The 7173-nt window shown below is 42.1% G+C and overlaps 1 pseudogene; it reads left to right on the top strand.

The window, feature by feature from the left end:
* Nucleotides 1-5645: 5645 nt before the first annotated feature.
* On the top strand, nucleotides 5646-6020 carry LOC141497201 (large ribosomal subunit protein uL29-like; annotated as a pseudogene).
* The last annotated feature ends 1153 nt before the right edge of the window (nucleotides 6021-7173 follow it).

The raw sequence follows: 7173 nt of genomic DNA, 5'->3' as shown, positions 1-7173 counted from the left end.
AACATTCCAGTGTGGGGTAAAATGACAGGGATGGAATGATATGAGGGAGGCCAATGGGAACTATAGACTGGGAAGTGATGTTGCAGCCTGGAGAGGGAGCATCCAAATTGTGAAGGGCTTTTAAAAGTGAAGCAGGATTTTTATATTTTATTCAAGTCAGTTGAATTTATTGAGTGGGGGGTGGTGAGAGAGAATAATATGTTTAGACCCCTGCTTTAGGGATGTCACTTTGGGGGGAAGGTAAGGCAGGCTGACCAACCAGAAGCCCATTCATTGGTGATTATGACCAGAAGAGAAAGGAGGCATATGGAAGGAATGTTAGGAAAATAGGATATTCTGAATGAGAGTGAGGACTCTAGGACAATGCCCAGATAACTGGAAGAATGGTGGTGCTTGTGCCTTTGTAAGTACAGGTGTTTGGAAAAGGGAAGGTTTGGGAGTTTGGTCCAACAGGCAGTTACAGTTGCTCTCTGATCTAGAGATGTTCACAGGGATAAATCTGAGCATCATCTGCACAGAGATGATAATTGAATCCATGGGAGTTAATGTGGTCACCTAGATGGTGCAGAGGGAAAAGAGAAGGGAGCCCAGGAGAGACCCCTGCCGTTAGCTGGTATAACATGGATGAAAATTTAGCAGAGACTTAGGTGGGAGAAGAACCAGATGAGGGGTAGGTGTCCTGAACACCTAGAAGAAAGGATCAAAGACAAGATGGTCAACTTGGCTGCAGAGGTCAAGGGGAATGGAAATTGAGTAGGCAATAGGAGATTTAGATTAGGCAACCAAGAGATCATGGGTGATTTTAGAGCCATTATGGTGGAATGAAGAAGTTGGAAACTGGATTGTAAGGAGCAGAGAAGGGAAGTAAAAGGACAAATTATTGGCCTTGAGTTTATCAACAACAAAGAGAGGTGCAGATCAGCAGTTATTGGGGATATATCTAGATCAGTAATGGGGATGCAAGAATAAAGTAAGGGCATTTTGGGGGGGTTGAGGAGCCAGGCATGATTGTAAGTGGTAGGGAAAAAAACAGTGGACAGGGAGAGAATGAAGGTAAGTGAAGGAGTGGGGATGCCAGAGGGCCTATCTGTTGGAGGAGAAAGGATGGAATGGATCAAGAATGTGTGCTAGTTAATAAACATTAAGTGACTATTATGTCCCAGGTCCTGTACTAAACACAGGAGACACAAAGACAAAAGACCCTTCCCTCAAGGAGCTTATGTTCTAATGGGGGGGGGGGGGGGAGACTTGCTAAAAGAAGCTGAAGGGGGAGGAGAGGGAAAGAGGGAAATGAACAGATGGTGGACCTGAGTGACTTCCAGTGAAGATTCTGGGAGGAACACAGAGTGAGGGCCCCTCTGCAGAGACTATTGGCCTGATGTGAGTTCCAGCTCTGAAGTAATATTCTAGGATGAGATTTCCTGGGACATGATGGAGAAAACCAGAGGAGTACAACCAGATGGAAAATGAAGAGAGAGCCAGCGTGAGAGCTCTCCTTATATGGAGATTTTGGAAGGATCTCTCCACCCTCCAGAAGAGGGGTTTGAGGGCAATCCAATTTTCTCCCCAATCCCCCGAATTGAAAAAAAAAGGAAAACAAAATTCTACAAGTCAAACAAATCTGTACATCAGCATGTCTCATTCTGTATCTGAACCTATCCCCCCAAATTGATGGGAAGTTTGCTCCATTCTGAAATTAGGGTTGATCTCTGCATTGATGACAAAAAAGTAGAGATATATGTCCTTCATTTTGAAGAAGAGAGATGAGTTTTTTAATTAAATATGTCAGGCTCTATCCTAAATTGTGAGAATACAAATAAAAAGGAGATAGCCCTGTGCTCCTTATGGGGGTAGTGTGTAAGGGAGGGTCATGGCAAGGAGACCCCAGAAAGTCATGGTGACCTAGTTCTTGATCACAGAAGATGAAAGGCTCCCAGACCTGTGATGGTCTTTATTTCTACACAGGTCAAAAGGCTATGTATTTGTTAAGGACTGCCTGCAGCATTAACAAAACTGAATAAGTGGTCTTCACAACTCTTTACAAAAGCTAGCTATTGGGCCAGCTAGGTGGTGCAGGGGGTAGAGTCCGAAGTCAGGAGGACCTGAGTGCTAAAGCTAGCTATTACTACAATCAGGGCCTGGAGGATTCATTTACTCAGGGCTCCAGAGGGTCTTTTATTCAAAAGAAATGCTAGGTATGCACACCTGGACTATTTGTGCTGAGCTGTGGCAGAGCATTCCCAGCTCCTATAGGTCTGATCAGCCAGTTGGACCCACTGCAACTTGTCTCTAATATAAGGATGTCATTTTAGTACTCTTTACCCAAGGTCACACAGCTTGAGAACTATGATGATCTGAGATCAGATTTGAACTCTACTCCTCCTAACTCCAAGGTCGGTGTTCTATCCATTGTACCACCTAACTACCCCTGCTCAGTGAATTTTTTCTCAGACCTGGAAACTCAGAATTTTAGCCATTTTGGTTTTTCAGGAGATTCTGAAGGACATCTCAATAGACTCAAATAGATCTGACTGGTTTTCATTATTTCTAGAGATATGGCATCCAGTCTTTTTTCTTGTTAGTGGGAAGTTAGAAAGAAAGAAGGTAATCTTTCCTTGATCTATATTCAAAAACAGTATTTTTAATAGGAGAAATATTACATTTTCTTCTATTTTTTCCATTTTTTTAAGCTTTGTTCAAGAATTTACTTTCTCCTATGGAAACACTAATATCTAGTTGGTCCAATCTCCTTTTTAGGGAATCAATTATTTGAGAAAGTTTTATGGCTCCTTAATAAGTTGTCTATTCTTCTTCCAGGTCATTCCTCTTTAAATGACCTTTTGTTTAATTTACATTATTTTTTATTTCTTGCTTCATCTCTTGCAGAAATTCTAGTTTGTTTTGTGGTCAACCCATACTTTTAGCTGAGATGTGATTATTTTATCTAAATACATTAAATTTATTGTTAGTGTCTTTTATTGATTCAAATTTCTAGCCTTACCTCTAGTATTGGAACCCTTTTTGGTCAGAGCCACACACCTATATTCTTCTTTCTTTTTTTAACGGCACATTGCTATAAAAGTGGCTTGCCCAAGGTCATACAGCTAAGCAATTATTGAGTGTCTGAGGCCAGATTTGAACTCAGGTTCTCCTGACGCCAGGGCTGGTGCTCTATCCACTGTGCCACCTACCTGCCCCTAAGTTCATCATTTCTAATCTCATCACCATGAGCTAACTCAAATCTTGACTGCCTCCCTCAGCTTCCTCTCCCCTAAAGGGTTAAAGGACTAAAGCACCAAACTCCTCCCAATACCTTTCTTTATAGAGGGCAAAAATTGGACTCAGTGCAATCCACTTTGCATCTGCTGCCTCACCTGGTTTCAGCTGCATGGAACAAGATGCCCCCATGCTGGGTACTCCTTAGTGTCCTTCCTGTGTCGTGTGCCCGCCGGCTAATCTACTACTTGCAGCTATTGTAACCTATTGCTTGACTCAGTCCAGCTGAGTTCCCAGGTGACTTGAAGAGGCGGGAGACAAAGATGGCAAGTTCTCTGTTTATTTAGCAGCAAGCAAGAGTTTAAATGCACTTTTTAGTTCCTGGTTTCCTCCCATACATATGACATTCTCCAAACAGCCACTCAAACAATGCTTTGGTGCTTGTGGACAGTAGATGATCAGTGAACTCAGAAAGTATACTTCCTCGGGCTTAGTGTTCTCACATGTTCCAGGAGTTGTCAAACAGGTGGAACAGATAAGATCCAGAGAGCCAACCCAGAGAATTAGGCCAAGGGTGTACCTGGGCAAGAGGACCACTAGGCCATTCCCAGTTATACAGTGACCTCTCTGTGACTCTCAACAGTTCCCTACATTCCTCCACTTTCCTACTTCTCTTTGTGTTGTCTCCTCCCTGTTAGATTATTAATCGTTAAGGACAGGAACTGCTGTTTTTAATCAATTTTATCACCAGAACAGTGTGTGTGTGGCATATTTGTTATTATCATTGAATTATGTCTTACCCTTCAGGACCCCAACTGGGGTTTTCCTGGCACTGAAGTGATTTGTGATTTCCTTCTCCAGCTCATTTTACAGAAGAGGAAACTGAGTTAGACAGGGTTAAGTGACTTACCCAGGATCCCACAGCTGAGGTCTGAGGCTGGATCTGAACAGAATTTTCTGATTCCCAGTCTGCTGCCCTATGCACTGTACTGTCTAGAGACCCTGCTTGGCACACAATAGTTCTTAACACATGTTTATTGGGTTGGACTGAGTTTGCTAGGATACCTCCTGGGGGCCAGCAGGTTTCTGAATGTGTCACTAAAGGTATTAACTGAAGTCTCTTTTTGTATTTAACTACTATTTGGTCTGGTACTCTTTAAAAAAAAATCTTTGTTGAAATATAAGAGTGAGGGGCGGCTAGGTGGCGTAGTGGATAAAGAACAGGCCTTGGAGTCAGGAGTACCTGGGTTCAAATCTGATCTCAGACACTTAATAATTACCTAGCTGTGTGGCCTTGGGCCAGCCACTTAACCCCATTTGCCTTTCAAAAAAAAAAAAAAGAAATACTACTGGATTGTAAGAAGTGATGAAATATAAGGGTGAGAGTTGGTCTATTCTGTTTCCACCATCTTAACGAGAGGGATCAAGTGAGAAAGACCCAAGCTAAAAAAGAAGCAAACCATGAAAGTGACTTGAATGGGTTGGGGGAAGTGGGGTAGACTAAAGGATGAACTTGGGAGAAAAAATTGGTCAAATTTGAACTTGACAGAGAATAATCACTAGGGCCAGATACTGTTCCACACTATCTGTGTTGGAAAAAAAAAACAAAGCAAGATCAAGGAAAATAAAGGATGATAGAAAAGGTGAAGAGTAGGGAGCGGAATTTGAAGAGTAAGGAAGGTAAGGATAAGCAGTGACAAAGTGGGGTATATAAAGTAACTGGGAAAATGAGGTGATAGAATGGATTGGCAACTTGGAGGTATGGCAGGACTGTTGGACTATTGTTGAGAAAAGGGGAAGGTGAGCAGAGCTGATAAACTATAAAAAGGTGATAAGTGGCAGCATAGTGACATGGCTAGGACTGCCCCCAGAGGCCGGATAACCTGATGGCACGTCCTGGACCTGAGGCCAGTACAATCCTTGACAAGTTATTGAGTCCTGATAGGTGCCAATCTGCATCTTAAAGAGGCTGCTTTTTCATTGGTGTCCTAAAAATCGACAATTGATTCATATTGTCTATAAAAGGGTTCATTATGTTCTTTGTGTAGAGGAGCAACCCTGTAAGAATAGTTTTAAAATTCTAAAGATCTCAACTCTTATGGACAGTAAAGGAAACTGCCCAATGACATGCATCAAGGATACCATATTTATATTTCTGCAACAGCCAAGAGAGCTTAAGAAAAGGACTCAAGGGACACTTTTCTCTATCCAGGTAATTACAAGATAATCTGGGCTGTAAAAGGAAACAAGTGAGGCTTCTGTGGAAGTCTGAGGTGGAGAAGCATTATCAGGATGATGTAGTGGAGAAAAGAGTCAGTGTAAGCAGAAAGGGAGAGGCCTGGTCCACAGCATGGGCAAAAAGTCTTCTTAAAATGGATGTGGGGGCTCTTTCTCCTCGGAGCCGGTGGTGGAGTCTTGCATCCGTGATCATGACAAAAATCAAGGCCAGGGATCTTCGTGGGAAGAAGAAGAGCTACTTAAGCAATTAGATGATTTAAAGGTGGAACTTTCCCAGTTGAGAGTGGCCAAGGTCACAGGAGGAGCTGCATCCAAACTATCTAAGATCCAAGTCGTCTGAAAATCTATTGCCCGGGTCCTGACTGTCATCAACCAGACACAGAAAGAGAACCTCAGGAAATTCTATAAGGGCAAGAAATACAAGCCCCTGGACCTTTGGCCCAAGAAGACCCATGCCATGCGCCGCAGGCTTAATAAACATGAGGAAAGCCTGAAGACTAAAAAAACAGCAGAGGAAAGAACGCCTGTACCCTCTTCGAAAATTTGCTGTTAAGGCATAATTTGTTCAGGTGATAATAAATAAAAACTTAAAACTGTTATAAAAAAATGGATGTGGGGACACACTAAAGTGGGGAAGAAGTTGCTTATTCTATACAGGATCACAGATTCTCAGCTGAACACAGAGACCAATGAGGTCAGCTCCCTTCAGTTTATGGGAGAAGACAGTGAGGCTTATAAAAGGTCAGCAACTGGTCAACTGAGAATGTGGTGGAAGCATAGAAGGTGGTGATGGTCAGGTATCAGCTAGTAGGAGTGGAGGAAGCAGATTAGCGATTGGCAACTCCTTGCTCAGGAGTACTGAGGCAGGTATTTGGTAACTTGATAATAGCCATAGAGAAGTCTGTTGTCATCTTGGAGCATGTATTCAAGAAAGCAAAATAAAAATAATAATATTTCCATAACCCTAAGATTTGCATTTGACCAGCACAAGAATCCTTTGAAGCAATGCTATTAATCTTCATTTTGCAGATGAGAAAACAGGCAGACAGATTAAGTTACTTACCCAGGGTCATAAGAGTCTGAGGTTGGATTTGAACTCAGATCTTCCTGATTCCAAGTCCAGTGCTGTATGCCCTGTGCCACCTAAGCTGTCTTGATAGATATGAGTCTAGTAATAGCAAGTAAAAAGATGACCACTATCTTGTTTCTGGGATAAATGTTGGCACAAATAGAAATGATCAAAGGAACCTAAAAAGTATTACAATGGATTAGGAAGTCTTATGCTCTACACCAAAGAACACCACTGAAGGAAAGGGAGGCAGAACAGAAAAACTAGCTAGATGAGAAGGTACTGTCTGAAAATGGGCTTGGGAAGTTTGGGCAATGGCTTAGAGTCCAGAGTTGACAGATTCCTGGACAGAGAGATCATATCTAACAGGGAATGACAAAAACACTTTTCCCACTTGTCTTGTAAATCTAACCAAAAATTTAAATAAAAAAATGATGGCAGAGAAAGATTGTTTATGGATATCCCCCCCACCAAGTTTTAAAAAGCCCAGAGACTATAGTTACAAAGAAAAAGGAATACCAGCAGAAACATTCAGAAATTCAAAGGGGACCAAATCCCAAAAAGGGACCAGCAGTCCAAACCATTGTCGCAAATGCATCTACACAAATGCCAAAAATGTAACTGATAAACAATAAGACCTTTGAGGCAAG

Source organism: Macrotis lagotis, chromosome X, assembly GCF_037893015.1.
Source record: "Macrotis lagotis isolate mMagLag1 chromosome X, bilby.v1.9.chrom.fasta, whole genome shotgun sequence".
NCBI lineage: Eukaryota > Metazoa > Chordata > Mammalia > Peramelemorphia > Peramelidae > Macrotis > Macrotis lagotis.
Note: the sequence above shows the minus strand (reverse complement) of the source record. Positions and strands in the feature narration are given on the sequence as shown.